This window comes from Python bivittatus, unplaced genomic scaffold (genome assembly GCF_059951505.1).
Source record: "Python bivittatus isolate LINGU-HERP-01145 unplaced genomic scaffold, Pbiv_v1 ctg000340_np1212, whole genome shotgun sequence".
Taxonomy (NCBI): domain Eukaryota; kingdom Metazoa; phylum Chordata; class Lepidosauria; order Squamata; family Pythonidae; genus Python; species Python bivittatus.
Window position 1 is genome coordinate 25,468,610 of NW_028277056.1, and position 19,102 is coordinate 25,487,711.

The 19,102-nt window shown below is 38.5% G+C and overlaps 1 protein-coding gene across 2 annotated transcripts in view; it reads right to left on the reverse strand.

Annotated features, from left to right (window-relative positions):
- The window catches only part of SMAD9 (SMAD family member 9), a 38,300-nt gene extending 26,276 nt beyond the window's left edge, over positions 1 to 12,024 (reverse strand). For both annotated transcript variants that reach the window (XM_007436496.4, XM_007436495.4), the window contains exon 1: positions 11,488 to 12,024. The gene's annotated coding sequence lies outside the window, so the exon portion shown is untranslated. The remainder of the gene's footprint in view (positions 1 to 11,487) is intronic.
- Between the last annotated feature and the right edge of the window lie 7,078 nt (positions 12,025 to 19,102).

Genomic DNA, 19,102 nt, shown 5'->3' on the forward strand with positions numbered 1-19,102 from the left:
ACGATTCCTTTACATGCCTGGAAATCTGCTTTTTTTAAAAAAAGGAAGTATTTCACAAGCAAACAACAAAACACCCTTAACTCCTCCTCATACAGAATGGTATGTTTGTGTAGCTACCTCTTTTACAACTTAAGTTCTGTGTTTCTTGGCTTTGAGCAAAGATAACTAAAGACTGGCAGAAGGGAGAGGCTTGGAACAATGGAATAAACTCCTCAGTGGGGCAGACTAAGAGGATTCAATGTGACTTCAGTACAAGGTGGCTGCAAAAATAAAAACAACCCACCCACCCATGCAACCCATTTTGGACTGCATCAACAGAAGTAATCCCTCCCCTTTATTCTGCTTTGGTCAGACTCCATCTTTAGGACAATATTTAGTTCTGGATACCACCCTTTAAGAACTGGGACTGGTTCAGAGAAAAAGAACAAGATCAGAGGCTTAGAAACTAAACTATATAAAGAGTTATTGAATGAGCTGGGTATGTTTAGCCTTAGGAAAATATGACTGTGGAAGGATATGATACATTCTTCAACTAACTGAAAAGGACATTACAGCTATTCTCTATTATGCAAGAATGCAGGACATGTAATTATGGATTTAAGTTACAGGCAGACAGATTCCAATTAGATGGTAGGGAAAAAAACCCTGTCTAATAATAAGAGCAGTTTGATAGTGAGAGGTGGTGGCTCCCCTTCACTGGGTGTGAATAAGCAGGAAGTAGACAGCCATCTGGTGGAGAAGCTTTAATTTGGATTTCTGCACTGACTGGACCTGACAACTTCTTCCAATTCAATGATACCATGAGTTTACTATAATACTTGATTTAAGGTAGCTCTGAAAGATAAACAATCTATTAGTGAAGAAATTCACCTCTCTCTCCAGGCCTGTTACTCTGGCCTTTTCATGTTTCTTTTCAAGCTCCACAATATTTGCATACTTTAAAAAAAGCATCACTTCTTAAATCACTCTTTTGTGTTTTTTATTCTTATTTACATAAAAACATACTCTATCCTGCTGACATCTCACTCAGAGCTATTTAAAGAATACCCTTTCCCACTATCAGTATTAGAAGAAACATATATTGTGTGTGAATCATCCATAGAGAACAGGTGTACTGTACATATTGGGTGCATATTCATTTGTACTTTATATTGTATATGAAGATTCACCTACAAACATCACCAATTGGTCACAACTCTTCTGCACTTCATAAAATGGGCTTTCATCCACAAAATCTTATTCCACAATAACCTGATAATTTTCAGTTGTCATTTTTTTAAAATTTGCAAATAAATGTAAGAGTTATTTTGGGTTGCATAAGGCAAGAAAGGAACAAGAGAGAGGAAACTAAAACAGACATTACCAAAAAACTTACTCTGCTTGGCCCAAAAGGGAACCTTAACATGCTCTGGACTGTGTCAAATCTTCTGGTGTCATAGCACACTATTAAGCACATAAAATTATGCAGACAACATTCTTAGAAGGAATAGCAAAAGTCTCAGGGACTGTAAGAAAAATATCAACTAGAAAAATATTTGAACTGATATCAAATAAATATTTGTAAGCACAAATACATTATTATTCTGAAACATGCATGTATTATTGGCAGGTTTTTGCAAGAGGCATTACTGGTTATCTTCAGCAAACCTTGATTTTTCACAAGGGCCATTGATAGCTCACGATATCTACTCCAGCTTCGAAAAATGCAAATCACACCCATATGCCACAGTGGAGATGTGGAACCCATCCTTTGCCAGTGATACAAAAGACCAGTCAAAATGGAAAAGAGAGGTAAAGCAGTTGAATGTTTTTGAGCTATCAGATGGAAAAAGTTTTGAGGCTTCTTCCTCAAATAGCCTATCAATATCCATTTCTCCTCTGCCAGTCTGCTGATTTGTCTATGTGGAATTCAGTGCACATATCCACATTTAATTTCTGCTTGCTTATAGCTATCTAAATAGAAAGATGATAATGACACACAACAAAGTATCTGATGAAACCAAGGAGGATAGATAAGGAATCATGTTGTGTGGTGAAGGGCAGCAGCCATCAGTGACTTTGATGATTAATGTGTTGCCCAAGAGTGCACAGAATGGTGGATTTGATAACATATACAGTCTGGATTCTGTATGAAACATAATGTGATTTTTTAAACTTTTGATCCTTTGTGAAGGCATAGAGAAGTTTTTTTTTTTTACATTAATGAGTGCCCATTATTTTATTTTTTCATTCAATTTACAAGACTGTGCAATAACAGGTCTTGATACCAATATTTTAAAAAGCTGCTGGATTATGTCATCAGTCTTAGTGTTACTGAAAGTGCCAAAATCAATCTAAAGACTCAAGAGAGGATTGTCTAGACAGAAGTCACACTGAAACCTTATGTACTGCTAGAAGATTAAAAAAACAACAACTCCACAGTGGCAGCTCTATTAGTACATTTATTCTAAAGGATGGCAGTTTAGATTACTTCAAAAAGTGAAAAGGAATAATGCCTGTATGAGTCCCACGGCCGCATTGGTAATTCTGTAATTCTATTACAAGCACTGTGCTGCATGGAAATTCAACGTAACTAAATTAGATCTGTTTTCCCTGCTTTCTAATACTGAGACAAAGTCACCCCAATATAGCAAGTACTTTTCAAACATGTTGCCCACATTTCTAAATCTGTGCCTGAGCATTTCAGAAAGCTGTCCTGAAGGCAGAATGGAAAAAGCATTCCTAGAGCTGTTTTACATTGTGCTTAATAGTTAGATACACTAGTGCTCCAGATGTTGCTAAAATATAATTATTAGCAGCTCCCATCAGTATGTCCAATGGTGAGGGATTCTGGAAGTTATAGTTCAGCAACATCTGGAGTGCCTCTGTTTTCTTGCATCTCCACTAGGGGAAGAGTTGGTGGCCCATAACCTCCATACATCCAACTGAGAGTTTGGTACACATCCTAATACCCCCTTCTCATTTGCCAAAAATGAGTGGACATATGGGTTTCTGTTGAGTATCACTGACAATGCATTTTGTCTTTGTAATGCTTAGGCCACTGATCTGAACAGAAAAAACAGACTGACAAATAAAAATATCCAGGATAGCTTAAATCTAAAACTTACAGATACATTTTAATATAAAGTTAATTTATATTAACTTATACCATGGAAAGATATTGAGACTGATGGGGTCACTTCTAAGTTTTACCTTCTTTCTAAATACCCCATTTCATAATAAGTGGGACTGCAGGTTATTTAGCTTGTTTTCAACATTAAGGAAAAAAAGTGCAGTGGTGCCAGAAGTATATATTTTTGGTAATCTATATACATTTTTTATATTTTATGTATTTATATATATTTATTGTTTTAATGCTTTATGTGAGCCGCCCAGAGTCCCCCATTGGGGGAAGATGGGTGGAAAGAAATGGAAAAAATACATAAATAAGTTTCTGTTCTGTCTACTAATGCTTTTATGCCTTTCTTCTGGAGTATCCAGAAGGTTCTGGAGACAGAATATTTTACTTATTCATTTGCTTACTTCAATGAACAAAAACAAGTGGATAAACTGGGAACCAGCTAGTGCTCAACCACAGAATCCTAATGTATGTTCCTCAAGAAAGTATTCTACACTAAACCCAATGATAGAAGAACAGAGAGAGTCACATATTACGTCCAGTAAAACATAACAAAATAAACATGCTTGCCTGAATTCCACCAGCAAACAAAATCCAGTGGGTTGCCACAAGAGAGAAGATTTATTCTCTATAATAGGATTTTAATGTAATGTAATGGGATTTGTATTCCGAAGAGAAATCTACCTGGTCACTGCTCAGTCTATTATCTTTTTTATGTGCTTATTAAAAGCCCTTTAGGGAAACTTCAGTTAATTTTGAGGTTTAGTCTTTTCAATGTTTTGAGATCTAGGAACATAATTAACAAGTAACCAAATCTTTGTTGTGTGTTTTATTAAACATTTAAAATTAATACTGAATTTAAACACTATACTCCAGTTGAGATAACAGAGAAGCACTAAAAATAAAGCTGCATCTGATCGGTCCCCAGGAAAACCAGATTAAGTAAAGGATTTGAACCTTACAGGATAATGTCCAGCTCCATGGAGCCATTTCCATTCTATCCTTTTTCAAAACTGGCTCCTTTGATTTCTGTTTGGTTTGCATAAGAATTATTTATATCTAAAAACTGACAAAACCAGAGTAAAACAAAACAAAAATAAGTATTGGCTCTTTTCAAGGAAAATATACATTCATATTCCTCCAGGCAATTAGTTAAGGAAAACGGGAACCTGAGAAAATTTTAATTTTGAAATATTAGACTCACTTGCCATACTACTTAACTCCTATCATAATTTTATTACATAACTTGTAGTAATTGGACTTAATTCTAAAAAGAAAGAAAGTAAAAAATTATAAACAACTGTAAGGGACTTATTTTTTTAGAACACTCATCTGGGCAATAAATTCATTTATTCTCAAGGGTGTCATGCCAACATTCTTTTGGTCAATAATGGGCCACCTTTGGATGGACATTTTGAGGTTATTGATGCCAAGTTGGTGGTACTATGTCATGCACACAGGTAATTTTTTTCCTGCTTTTAGTGGGGATTTGAGGGAGTTTGTTTTTTAGCTATGTTACATGAGGGTTTACACTACAGTTTCCATGTATATCCCATTTCAAAATGATGAAAATTTTGGAGTAGGGTCCTGGAGCCACAGAAATCTAAGAATTAAGTGTAGATTTACAGCAATGATTTGCAACCTAGGCAATTTCCAGATGTGTGGATTTCATCTCCAGAATTTTCAGCAATGGTCATCCTGGTGGGGAGTTCTGGGACTTGAAATTCACATATAGGGAAGTTACCCAGGTTGGATACCCCACAGCCCCAAATTGCCTCTTCTGCTTTAGTTAATTTAGAGTTTTAAAAAGCTGGCATTTCTAGGTTGTCACTGTAGTAACTGGCAATGATGAAACAGAAGCAACTATACTGCAACTGTAGTATAACTATATTGTCATACCAGGAAAATCTCCATGAGTTGGATTTCAATTAACATTACTATAAATCCATTTACAAATACAAAGGTTTCTAACAGTGACTGAGTGAACAAAATCCCCATCCTCAAAGTCCTCTGAACTGATTCTTGTGTATAATATACCCCCCCTCCATTCCTGCTTTCACTGTAAATAGAAGTATTGAAAAAACTATTAATTGCTAGATAAATGTCAAATTCTTACCTTAAAAAAGTATATGCCTGAATGCTGCAGACCATCTGAGTACTTATTTACTAGCGATCATTTCACCATCTCTGGGGAATCAAATATATTTAGGCAATGTACCCAAAAAGCTTTTTAAAGGGAAGCTCACGAGAATTCTGCTTTTCCAGTGAGCTTTTAAAAATTTGAACAATGGACTTTCAATATTGTATTACAAGCTGCTTTCAAAGCTCCCCTGAGCATCATTACCCTGCCAAGAAACGTAGTAGGTACCTTCTCCATTTGAAAATGCTGTAAACTGAAAAGCCACATGGTGTTGGTCCTTTGGTTCTCTTGATTAAAGCTTTTTAAGTGCAGTTCTGAAATGTTTTACACATATAAGCTTCATTGATTTCAGTGGAAACTAGGAGTAAGACTGTAGGGTGCTTTTAAAAATGCTCATGAAAATATATTAAAAAAAATAATTCACCAATACTGGCTTATATATGCAAAGGACTTGTTCTGTGCCTTTCTGGACCTTGGTAGCTAGTGGAATTTCTATTATCTTATAGTGAAGAAATTTGTTGGCACATATGGAACTCCTGAAAAATGCTGTCTTCTCTCTGCAGAATATATAATAGATTTTTCCCTCAGTACTGCATTGCATCAGGCATGCTGTATCCCCACCCACTGCTCTATGCTCAATGGCATTATGAGAAAAAGGTACACAGCTTCACACAACATTGTAAACAAGGGGTGGGGTCACTGTCCTATTGAAAACATTACATTTTGGGGAAAGCAACTATGAATCATTTAAATACAGTTCAATCCTGCCACTTAAAAGTGGTATCTGATTAAATCACAATATAACAAGCAAGACTAGAAATAATTTAAACTTGCTATGAACTCAATGTGTTTTCTTGCATTACAATACTTTATCTCCACCTAGACCAAATAAAACAAATTACACAACAATATATCCAAAACTAAACATTACCATTTGAATCAGAGTCAATGGAGAAACCCACAATTATAATAAAAACAGATGAGCCATAGAAAGTTACTCTTCTACATTTTGATTGCTCTACCTTTTATTCTAGAAGAAATGTTAACTGGAAAATAGATATGAAACTTCAATAGCTTGGCTTCATTCTGCCTCAATACTAGCACCTTTTCAGCTGGATCTTATCCCAAAAGCTACTGGCCACCTTATATCTTGAGAATGGGGTAGGTAATAGGAGTAAAAAGCAGACTACAACGGCAGAGCATGTGATTGGCATGTAGGAGTTTCCAGGTTTAATAATCAGCACTTCCAAGTAATAGCAAAACAATCTGCCAATCAGTATCACAGTACTGGGCTAGATGGACCAACAGTCTGATTCAGTGTCTGGCAGCTTCCTATATTCCAAAGAGATACAGTGAAGGCCACCCAAGTTTGTTCGCAGCTGCAAATTTTGTAAGCCATGCATATAATTTCCTATCAAGATCATGGGGTCTGTAGTTATATAATGAAACTGCCAAATCCTCAGGAAGAAAAGACACTTCACACATAATTCATAATTCCTGCAGATTATTTTTTGCCTGAAGAAAGCTATATTCCTTTACTTCTTCCAAACAAACACATAAACATCAACTTGTCTATCTGAGAAATGAATTTTTTTTTTAGTGTTCGCTCTTCAAGGGCAAATCAGAATAGATTTCCACAGTGGTTCAATCATTGCGCTAAGCAATAATGTAATCTGATTTTGGCTAATCACGATGTGGGAAGTCAACCACTGTGGTTTGTAATCCATGATACAGCACTTGGCTTAGTTTTACTACTTGCGCTCCAGGCAACTATGGCCTGTTCAAAAAATGTAGTCAAATAAACCACAGCTTTGCATGAAGTTTGATCATAATAATCAATCTGCATCGGGGGGGGGGAGTTAGGCACCCAGAATCTGGGGAACTGGGTGGGGCATACATTCTCATAAATAAATTGTGCCAAAATGAAGGAAACTGCCAAAGGATGATGAGAATTACTCATTCCTTAAAACTGCACTGGTCTAATTCCCCACTGAATAGTACTGAACAGTATAAAAATACACTTGGAAAAAGGAAAAGGGAGATTGATAACATGACAAGAGCCTGGTTGTTTCAATCCTAATTCTTAACTGCAGCTGCTTTCTAGAATTCTATGCAACAAGACTGCAAACATGAAAGAAGTTAAACAAAGAAAAATATATGTCTTGAATGTTACAACTTTGCTTTGCAAATGGTGCGGGCAATCTGGTGCCTGTAGAAATCAATATCTCTGCAGACACCTTTCTTGGCATCTGACTTTTAAAAAATACATTATTTTGATTAAAATAACATGAAATGAAGAGTTGGCATACTGCAAAGCAAACTATAGTACCAGCCTTTAGCATCATCTTTATTTCAAAGAATGGCCCTCGTTTCCATGTAGGCCTTCTTAAAATGGTGGATGGTTGCACCACAATGCTTCATTTGGAAGTGTGCCTATAGGATCAGAAGAAAAGACAAAAGTAAGCTGGGGAGGTAGAATACATCCTCAAGGGCTATAAAGAACAGTAGAAAGCAACCTTACCAATTTGTCTGCTGGACACGTTTACAATGACAGTCATTTTGGGAACTAGCAAGCCACTCTGTGGCAGCCATTTTGTGAAAGTTCTCAATAAGACCAATATATCCGGAGGGCATTAGATGAAGAAAGCTAAATTACAACATAAGACCTGTCTTCCTAGAGCAAAGCTATGACCCATTCAAGTCTTAAGAAACCTAGCCCTATTATTCCCCCAGTAAGGCACTACCTTGACGTGGTTGTGGGGCTTGCGTGCTCCAAGGAGGATGAGAGCTATGCCAGAGGTTCAACCATACTGGACAAGTCTCATCAGAGGAGCCAGATAAAGAGTGTCTCTCCCATAAACAATATGGTGAGACGTAACTTATAGAAACCTATACCGGATTGGTCATTACCCGCGTCAACAAGGATCGCACTAGGTGTTCTAGGTCCTGGATATCTGGGGACAAGTGGGCTACAGGACTCAGGACTACTGGCTGAGCAACCAGGGCCAGCAGTTCCAGAACTGTCTTCCTAGAGCAAAGATATGACCCATTTATTTAAGTCTTAAGAAGCCTATTGTTGTTGTTATTTCACATTTCTTATAGCCCCCCACCTCCAATGGACTACAGTGCGGTGAAATCTTACCACACTGTAGTGAGATAAGAACATTTTAACAATCTCTCCAAGCCATTACGTCTTATTTCCAAGAACTCTGGTTTTCCAATAGGAAGTTATTAAGGCTAAAAGCAGGGTGTAGTCACACAAAGCTGAGACCTAGCACAGTTGTAATGGTTAGTATATTAGACTATGATGAGATAAACTGCAGGATTAGCTATGTTTTATTGAACAAGCCAGTTGGCTGGTTCATATCATGAGCTAAGCATAAATCAGAGTTTGCAAACCGCAATAGCTAAATTCATACAACATGGTAAGCCAAAACTGAACAAATCACATTATCACTTCACCCAATTTGTGAACCCGGTCACTGCATAGTTTAAATTCCTATTGCCATATTTCCACTTTGGAAATAAGGTCTCCTTCCCCCAAATGGGAAGTGAAGTTTCCTTTACACTACACTGATAGATTTCAACTATAAAGATGAGAGAATACTTTGTAACAAGTGAGAAACACTGCAAACTTCAACATCATCTTACTGAAACTAGTATCAATTTTATAATCATACAGCCTTTTTAAACCAACAAAGAACGGATGTATTGCCACTGCTTTGAAATGGTTTTTAGTTATGATAAAGCAATCTGTGATGCAGTGGTAATACAGAAAATATTATCTTGACAAATTACCAGGACAAGGGTTGTACACACAATTACAGATCAAACAGGAATGAGCTTAGTTAATATCTGAAATTGCTTTTAGGTATATATTCCCATTGATTAATGCAACATTTCCATACTGGTACTTTTGTAGCTAACAATATCCACAATTTATTCAATCATTTGACTTAAACCAACTCCATTTGAAAAGTCAAATGTAAGCAACCTAACAGTACTGAAGACTTGCCACAGCAATTTCTTCTGAACCTGGATGGAACAGATAACAATTTATTTGAACTAGGATCATTGTTCTACACAGTGTTCTACCCACTTCTCTAAAAACTTAATGTTGTTAAAAATATTGCTCTGCTATATCCTTTAAACTCTAAAACTGTCATTTGAATCACATATTTCCATGATTCTCAAGATACAAAATATTAAATCTTTTTCTTATCTGCAGTGCCTTTCCTGGACAACCACAAACTTGGCTACATTTCAAGAACCTGTATATAATTTCCCATGTCTCTGGGCCATAAGATAATTCATTCATTGAGAGAGAGTTACAAGATTGTAATTTGTTCTCCTAGCTTAGAATGTAATTTGCCTACAGAATGCAAATGTTGAACTGATTATACTCTCATACATTGCTTCTGTAGTCCCAAAGTTGTTTAGTCATAGAAGTTCTTTAACAGTTCAAGGAAAATTTTCAATACAAAATGAAGTTTCAGATATCATGTAAAGGGAATCAGTATATAAATGTTGAAATGCACAAATGTTTTGCTTGCTTTCTTATCAGGAAAATGAAAAAAAAATGACACTTTTCAGAACCTATGTGATTAACAATTTACCCATTCCCAACAATGTTCCAAAATCAAAGAAATTCTGGGTTTTCATCCAGTCATGAGTGTCAATGACATACTGTACTCCCACAATCTCAATTTTGTAGAATCTAGTTTCTTTTTTTAACCAGAACTTTGGGGAGCCAACTGTAGGGGTGTTTCTGAATACACACTCAGTCCTAATGTTTTCACTGTCAGCACAAAGCCCATGGCCCCTTTAAACTAGAATCATTCTTGGGTTTCCCTCAACTTTCTTCATTTTCAGCATCTAACTTTGGGGGGTGTCTGGTGGTTTCTACTATCAGTTAATTAGGAATTAAAAATATTTTTGCTATTTTTCAGACAGATCCTGCTCTGCCTTCTGGCCATGCAAAACTTTGGCTTAGAAACAATTATCATAACTAAAGTGTTAAACTTTGGTTCAGATGATGTTATTTAGAACAGAAACCGAATTGCAACTTTAGACGTTACTACCTACGGTCTGTGACAGCAAACTAAAAAAGTCTTGTGACGCTATTAATATTATTATAAAATAAGTCAGTATTTAAAGTGTTCCAAGAGTCCTGCCGGTTTGTTTTTAAATATGATTTCCCACCCGGAAGACTTGATTTTATAGAAGGTAACATCTAGACGTTGGATAGCAGTCTAAGAAATTATTTTCCGGCATGAACCCTTACGCTTTCTGTCTTAATTTAGAAAGCAGAGAAAGAAATCAAAATAGAGGCTGAGGAGCGCTTGACAGCGGTTAACTAGCCATAAAAAACGTTTCGCGTTGCGCCCCTCCTTCCGATCACAATACTGGCGTCAGTTTGTCTCCTATATCAATCCTCCCCCCCCATTCCCTCCTTTCTGCCTGGGTCTGGCGCGTTTCTATGAACACCAAAAGAAAGGCAAGTCCTCGCTTTTGAGCGTAAATACTCCGAAAAGCAATGTCGACTATTAAAAATAAGAGCAAATTAAAAAGATGACATTTGCACGGTCAACTCTATTATTCCAATTGATGAATGAGTAACTTCGATCACTTGGAGTCCTCCTTTTGTTTTGTTTTTGGATTCCACCAGCCCCGCCTAACAGCTGGAGCTTCACGCAGGTTACTCTAAAGTAAACCCCATTATGCTAAAAGGTTTTCTCCTCAAAGAAGCGTGCACGGTTTCCACAGTGTCACAGGCTACCACTTTAGCAGGACACTAAGTATTTCCTAAAATAAACTATGCGCGCGCGCACGCACACCTATCGCAGCCGACGATCTTCTTTGGGGGGAATGAAAACACCCGGACATGATAACAGCCAAAAGGAAACTGACGGCTGCCAAAATCCCCTCGAGAGCCTGGTTCAGGCTTAGCGCCTTCCCCGCCGAAGGGCAGGGCTGGGCACCACGTAGCTGCTGGCCGAGGAAACGGACGCCTGCAGTGCAGTGCGACGTAAACAGAGAGCGAGCGAGCGAGCGAGCGAGAGAAGCAAAGTGAAGTTTGCGAAGGGCTATCCTGAGGCAAGCCGCGGCACAGAAAAACAAAAGTGGGGAGCCTGGCCCGAGTCAGGCAAAAGTCTCAGGTCGGAACTGACATTTTCTGCCCGGGGAAAAGAAATCAACCTAGAAATGAAATCAAACAAAAGCTTTGTACCTGCCCGTAGGTTGAACGCCTCTGCCGCCGGATGCCCGGCCGTCTCCTTCCCGGGGCTGCGCCAACTTCTTTGAAGCGAGTGGCTCACACTTCCCCCTCCCTCTAACGTGCGAAGGGACGCGGCTGCAGGAACTCGGCGGCGGCAGAGGCCAAAGCGAGAGCAGCAGCAGCAACAGCCAGCCAGCCAGCCAGCCAGGGAGCGAGCGAACGAGCGAGCGAGCGAGCGAGGCGTCAGTCAGGCGGGAGCCTTGCAGCTCGTATTAGTGCGCCGACCTGGAACTCGGCCAGGAATCCCTTCTGAGCGGCTGGCCGTCTGACTGACTGACTGACGGAGTCTGGCTGCCTCGGGAGCGCGCGGGCGTGCGCCTCCGAAGACCCCTCCGGCCCGGGAGGCGGAGGCGGCAGCAGAGGAAGGGAAGCGAGGGCGACGGGAGCTTCTTTGCCCGACCCCGAGGACTAGAGAGGAGAACGACTTTGTTTTGTGATAATTGTCTCTACCGCAAGCTAAACGGTGGCTATGAATGGATGGGCAGGCCCTTGGCAGGGTTGGGCCACGTACACGTTGCCGAGCTCTACCTGGAAATCCCTCTAAGGGGACGCAGGCGCAGGATGGTGGTCCGCGCAGGATGGCGGACCCGGACGCGCCAGTATCGTTTTGCTGCTCAGCCCAAGAATTTTCAGGCAACATCAATCCTCCCGTCGTTCTTCCCCCCCGCCCTGGCCCGATTCTTGGCCTTTAAAGATACCGTTTTTCGATAACCCGTTTCGAAATGGGATTCCGAAACTTTTTAAGCGATTTTTTTTTCGTGTATTGGGAATTTAGTGTATTGAGACTCTTGCCTGGGTATTGCAAATCAGCCTAAATGCCCTTTCTGTCACTCAGCTGGAGGAGTGGGTAGGTTAAGATGTTTCCCCAAAAATAACAAAATGAATTTGGAAGTGCCATTTGGACCTCGAGTTGAGCCTCCTGGTCTATACAGGAATCCACGTGGAAGCATTCCCACAAACACCTGTTTAGCCTCTGCTTGAACACGTGCAGTGTGAGGGATACTCCTGCCTCCCTGAGTAATGGCTTCCACTGTCAAACTGCTGTTACAATTAGGAACTACTCAGAATCTGCCTTACTGTAACTTAAGCCCATTATTGCAATTCCAGCACTCTAGAACAGGAGGGAACAGTGGCTGGTGAAGATGATGGAACTTGCAGAGATAGCTAAATTAACTTCCTTGATTAGAGGAAAAAAAATCTACATTTATGGATGACTAGAAACCCTTTATAGACTTTTTGCATGAAATGGAAAAAAATGCACTTAGGATTTGTGGTTTTGATGATTAGAAAAAAATTGGATAATAGAAAAAAGTGAGCTTTTTTTGTAATCATAGAATAAGAGTTAATTTTGTAATTGTACTTGTATTGGCTGCAAAAGAAATTGGAAGCTTTTTCTTTTCTCTCTTTTTACACTTTTTCTTCTTTCTTTGCTCTTTTTATTCTTTATTAGTTTGTGTTAGTTTTCATGGTCTTTGTAAAACCTTTAATAAAATTTATAAAAAAATAGAACAAGAGGGAACAGGTCCTGACTTTCTTCTCTATCAGGTATCTGAAAAATGATATCAAATCCTTCAATACACCCAAATTTAAATGTATCCATCTCAGTAGTCACTCTTCATGGAGTTTAATTTCTGGTTCCCTGATGGTCCTTGTTGTCCTTTTCTAATCCTATTTCAGCTTTTTAAAAATCCTTCTTGAACTGTGGTGTGCAGAAATAGATACAGTACTTGAAGTGGGGTCCAACCAAAGCAAAATGAGCCATTTACTTTATGTGATTTGCAGTGTTCAGTGCAACATTCCCCTTTTTTGCATCTCACTGTTGGCTCATTCAATTGCAGTCAACTAGATAATCCAAATGGCCCTTCCAGTAAACCCCATCCTATACCTGTGTAAATTTACACTAATCTCTAAATTTCATGCTGCTGTTTTTAGATGATTACTCTGACCTATCAAGATCATTTGGAGTGTCATTTTTGTCTTCTAGAATACTAGCTATCTCATCCAGTTTTGTATTATTTGCACATTTGACAAGAATGCCCCGCACCTCTTCATTTAAATAATTAATACAAACTGTAAGTACAGGGTCTGGACTGAACCTTGTAGCATCCCACTTGATATTTCACTCTGGTTTCATGAAATATCATTGATGAGCATTTCTTGAATGTGATTGTCAAGCCAGCTGTGTATTTACTTAATTGTCATGTCATCCAGCTCTCATAAACGGAATGTTGCCAATGCTTTGCTGAAATCAAGTTATATTAACCCTGTAGCACTCCCACAATTTATTAAGGAAGTTATCCAATCAATAAGATAAGGTTAGGAATCCTAATACTTACTCTTTACAAATACATACTGACCTCTGTTACTTCCTATAGTGCTTACAAAATTCTTTCTGATTGATTTCTTTATTTTGCCTTCATGATCTGGGTGAAAAAAGCTGGACAGCCATTAGATGGCAGCAACAATATTGTAAAAAATTAACATTTGGAGCCTAGATCTAGGCTGTTCTAGGATCTTCCTAGGTATATGTCTGTAGTTCCACAGATCCTCTATTTTTACAGGTAGTTATTTTTTTAACTGATCATATTTACCCTCTGCCAATCATCTGTTCCTGTATCAGTTTCCCCAGGATTTCTCAAAGTGAATACATAAATGTTCAGCCAGCCTTCAGTGAGTTCCTTCAGTGCCCTAGGATGTAATACATTCTTATGGATTCAGAGGCATTTCTCAAAATGATGAAAGCAACAGTGCAAAGCTGATTTCATCATTTGCCGTATGGTACCTCTGCACAAACTTAAACTCATTCAAAATGATACTCTAACCATATTTCTCAGGCGTTGTTCCTGCTCCTACATTCTGCTCTTCACTATTATCTAGTAGAACACAAAGGTAGTTCTTGTTTAGCGACTGCCTTGTAGAATGACCACAGTTATGACGGTGATGAAAAAGTAACTGCAACCAATCCTCACGTTTACGACCTTCGCAGGTTCGTAAAACAAAGGAAAGCTGAAGTAAAACTATAAGCACAGTTGCAGTTTCAGTTAGCGATCGCTTTGCTTAATGACCCAGTTAATGGTCCCCTTTGTGGCAGCTAAACAAGAACTACTTTTATACCCTATCCTTGAGAGCAAGTGTGCCTATAAGAGTGATCAGTGATGTCAAAAATGGTAAGCATGTCTAGCTGATCAAAGCATTATGCAGGCAGATGCACCTGCAAGAGTCACGGATCTGGTCTTTCTGGCAGCCCAAGCTAAAATGACCATACCAGTTATTCCAGCAACCAATAGTAGCTGGGAAACACATGACCACATTGTCACCAACGTTATCAATGAGCTGTGAGAGATGATTCATACAAGAAGACTTTGGTACATTCCTTTAAAACTGCAATAGCTAAATATGACAACGCTACCTAAAACAGTTAGTGGGACATCTTTGTGCTACAGTTAGCAGGACATGAAGATAAATGCTTAGGCAAAATGGAGCTGAGTAGTTCAAACTGTAGGTTTGATTGCTATATTCCAATTATGGGAGTCATTCTGCCAGAATCTCCATTATTATTAGAACTATTTATTATACCTAATAAATCATATTTACCTTCCTGTATTAGGAACTGAAGCTCTTGTTTATTTCCTATATTCCAAGCTTTAGTGCAGAGACAATGAAGACACTGAAATTTGTGAGCCATTGTTCTATCTGATTTTTAATCCAATACTTTGATAAACTCCATAATAGCAAGGTTTTAACTAACGTCATAATTTCAAGGATTTGACTGTCAAGCACCACAAGATTCAGTTTAATGCTGTCCTGACAAACTCACCAAGCTTTGACCAAGCACATTTTTACTAGTACTTGCGGGATACAAGCCCTCCTAAGCTAACAGTTTATCACCTAGATAACTCAGGCCACAAACCAAAAGTCTCCTGTTAACACCAGTTTGGAAGCTAGTCATTCATTTATAATACTCTTTCCTTTTCTGATCTTTTTCTTTGGAAGGATGGGTAAGATAACAAATACCTTCTAAGTCCACAGGGTCTTCAGCTTCTTTCTGAAGGCTTCAAAGTCCATAGGGATACAGCTGTATCTGTTCTTTGCAGTATTATTTGTCCATGCCTGCATAGACATCTTTTACAAGCCTGGTGAAGATGTCAGAACTAGCAGAGATGACAAAATTAACTCCTTTGATTAGAGAAAGATCAATAACTACACTTATTAGTGACTGGGAACCCCTTATGGACTTTTTGCTGAAAAAAGAGAAAAATGGGTTTGTAATTGATGGGTTTGAAGATTAGAAAGGGTAGCTTATGGAAAGAAGGAAATTATTATGTAACCTTAGGGTAAACTATAAATGCATTTATAACCACTGTCAAGAAGATTGGAAGCCGCTTCTTTAGAACCTTTCTTTTCTTTTCTTTTCTTTTCTTTTCTTTTCTTTTCTTTTCTTTTCTTTTCTTTTCTTTTCTTTTCTTTTCTTTTCTTTCCTTTCCTTTCCTTTCCTTTCCTTTCCTTTCCTTTCCTTTCCTTTCCTTTCCTTTCCTTTCCTTTCCTTTTCCTTTTCCTTTTCCTTTTCTATTATTTCTTTTTTACTTTCTTATAACTTTTCTTTATTCTTTAATTCAAAATTTGTACTTTTTTAATTCTGTCGAGAAACTGCTTCAATAAAAAATATTTTTAAAAAGACATCTGGTGCCATGATGACATCATCATACAAATAATGCAAATTATGTAATTTGCTTTAGTTGTGCTATGGTGCACCTGATGTATAGTATATAATTCATGTCATTTCCATGTTGACATTATGATCCACATGATGTCTTTTGTCTTCCTTCTTACCCCGTGGATTCCCATGTATGCATTGAGAGCAAGAAGAAATAGTTATCAGTGGATTTGATAACTCTTAGCTTCAAGAGCCTGAAAACTGTTCCCAAGTTTTAATGATATAATGTACATTCTAGGTTCCTTGCTTCTGGCAGTCACTCCCACCTATCATGGCATGCTTTTTTGTGTGATTCACTTCCTTGCAGAGAATTGTTTTCTTTGTTGGTTTCTGTTGTGGAGCATTCTTTCTTTGAACTGATAAATCTCTATCCTCTCTCATCAGCTGAAGTGTGGCCACTCTTTGTTCCTATCCTTTGATTTTGTTTTTCTTAAGGACCACTGCAAGTTTACACTTGCTGCAAATATATGCCGAATTGTTTTGAGCAGGAACGCAAACATGTCACAAGCATTTCAGGTCATAATAGCAGAATCCTGTCTTTTCATCACCCTCATATAAACTATGGTAGAATCATTCCTGAGAGGCCATAGCGCAGCACACATTATGTATATGGACAGTCACATGTTTGATCTTTGGCAAATCAAGTGAAATCATACTCAGAACACTTGGACAGGGGCATTCTGGGAATGGAGAGTTCCATCATGGAATGTTTTGCATACAGTATACTTTTGTAGAGATGCTGACGCCCACAGGGTGTATTAGAGGTCAAATAGCTTCTCTCCAAAAGCCGTCTTTGTCCATGCCTCCTGCTGCTACCACCTGTCTACCAGAGGTTGCCTTACCTGGTGTCCTTCCCTTAACCTTTAGGGGAGTACAAACAACCTTGCAGAAGGAATGCAAAAGTGGTTACATAAACATCAGCTCCATCAAAGGGAGGGGATAAGTAGGTATGTTACAGAGAACCATCTCTTCCTCATGGGGATGTGGACAGTAAGTCTATCAGCCGCATTCTGGCATGCAGGCGACATTCACAACATCTTTGTACACACTCATAATCTGGGAAAAGTTGCAAACAGGGCAAAAGAAAGTAAAACATGGAAGACAGAGAGTGAGATAATTGCATGAATATCAGTGGCCATTAACAATAGTTTGTGGATTTGATACAAGTATATATGGGCTATGTTTATACAATATGAATACAGTTACAAATCTGTATTCACACAACATGCTAAGCTTGGTTGGTATTAAACTTAGTTTGTTTTTGGTAGCTTAACATGTAATGCAGATCTGACCTGTTTGGTTAGTTAGTAGCTTACGGTATTGTACAAATCCAGAAGATGAATAAATTCAATAACTAGGTTAAGTGTGTTGTATAAATACAGCCTTAGATATATATGAGATTACTTAGGATACTTCTTTGAGTTGATACATTCCATCAGTTTCTGCACTTCGTTATTCAGAACTTTATTTGACTTAGTAAAATAAAGCAAACTGATATTATTATTGTTGTTGTTGTTGGTCTCACAGTCAGCCAGTTGTTTAGATTGGATTTGGCATTTTTATCCACCTATTGAGTCCTTCCCAAGGACATGGGATAGGCAAATGTTGTTGTTCAATGGTGTTAAAGGTATCATCACAGGATGTAAGCTGTTCCAGGTAAAGCTGCCTTTTGCAATTGACTGATGGTGATTTGTCAATGCCGATGGTCTTCAAATGGTGCTCCAGATGTTTTGGGATTGCACCCAAGGGGCCTATTACTATTGGTACTATCTTTGCTTTCTTTTGCCACAGTCTTTCTATTTCTGTTTTCAGGTCTTTGTATTTTGTGATTTTCTCCAGTTCTTTCTCTTCTATTCTGCTGTCTCCAGGTATTGCAATGTCTGCTATCCATACTTTTTTGTCTTTCTTATCAACAATTGTTAAGTCCGGGTGTTGTGTGGCAGATGCTTGTCTGTTTGAATTCTAAAGTCCCACAGGACTTTAGTTTCTTCATTTCCCTTACTTTGTCTATTTTGTGGTCCCACTAGTTCTTTCTTGCCAGTAAATGGTATTTCTTGCAGATATTCCAATGTATCATTGTTGCTGCTTTGTCATGTCGTTGTTTGTAGTCAGTTTGTGCAATCTTCTTGGAGCAGCTGACTAGATGGTCCACTGTTTCTTCAGCTTCTTTGCAGAGGCAGCATTTGCTGTCTGTCGCTGTCTTCCTGATTCTGGCTTTGTACGCATTTGTTCTTAAGGCTTGGTCTTGTGTAGCCAGAATTAGTCCCTCTGTCTCTTTCTTCAAGTTTCCTGCTCTTAGCCATTGCCAGGTCTTGTTATCTGCTTTGCCTGCTAGTTTTTGTGTACTGGCCATGCAGTACTTTGCCTTGCCATGTCTCCTTTCTATTCTTCATTTGGTCTTACTTTAGGCCAATTTGGTCTCTTCAGTATTCAGTGAGCCTTCATGGTGTACTAGCTTCAGTGCATTTTCTTCACTGTCCTTCAGTTATTCTTTCAATGACCTTTTTTCTTCTTCAACAGTCTGGTGTACTTGCAACATTCCATGACCACCTATGCTCCTTGGTAAGTAGAGTCTGTCAACATCACTGTGTAGATGAAGGACACGATTCATTTTCATTATTTTTCTGGTCTTCCTATCCAGAGCTTCTAGTTCTGTTTGAGTCCAGTCCACTATTCCAGCTGTGTATCTAATGACTGGAATTGCCCAGGTGTTAGTTGCCTTGATGGTATTTCCTCCACTGAGTTTGGACTTTAAGATCTTCTTCACTCTCATGATGTATTCACTAGTAACCTTCTTCTTGACTTCAATGTGCTTAATGTCAGCTGGAAGGATGCACAGGTATTTGTAGTGAT